Here is a 749-nt window from a genome sequence, read left to right on the forward strand (position 1 = left end):
GCACAAGGTTTGGAACTCTGATTTTTGGGGATTTTGTTGTAGAATTGACCATATTTTTATAAAAAATTACCGAAAACTAAAATATTAAAAAAATAGTTGCCCGTATTGTAAAAAATTCGTTGTACTGACTTTATTAAGGTATTGACTGACTGTATTAAGGTAGCTGTGGTGGATTGCATAAAAAAAATTAATTTGTCTTTTCTTAAAAAAAGGTAACTCTGGTGGCTTGCATTTTTAAATAAATTTAGTGAGAACGTGATAATTATTTTGACACTTTTTTTTTAAATGCCTTTTTCTGCAACTGCATTGCCTTTCTCAATTGTCCTTCATGATCTTGGCCTTTGTTTATGGAATCACTAAGTATAATGATTATTAAGCAACTCAAAAACTATACCAGCGTGATTACCGACGTATCTTTTGAGAGGTAGCTGCACCCTTATAATAGGAATAAGACCCAAACTTTTCAGGTCAACATTTCAGTAGGTTGNCCTGGTAAAAATTTCAGTAGGTTGCGTCTTTATGGCCTTTTCAATTTTATAAATTATCATTATTTTTAAGTGGAAAAATAAAACTCAAAATTAATGATAATCTCTGCGCGAAAAAATAAAAATCATAAAATAATCATTATTTGTAATCCCACAAATAAAAATCAAATAATAATTATTTCCGTTTGATCGAAAAAATAAAACTCAATAATAATTCATAAAATAATGATTAAATGCTGATTTAAATTATTTTACTCATAATGA

The sequence above is a fragment of the Rhagoletis zephyria genome, unplaced genomic scaffold (assembly GCF_001687245.7).
Source record: "Rhagoletis zephyria isolate East Lansing unplaced genomic scaffold, Rhagoletis_zephyria_1.1 Rzeph_scaffold_05856, whole genome shotgun sequence".
Taxonomy (NCBI): Eukaryota; Metazoa; Arthropoda; class Insecta; order Diptera; family Tephritidae; genus Rhagoletis; species Rhagoletis zephyria.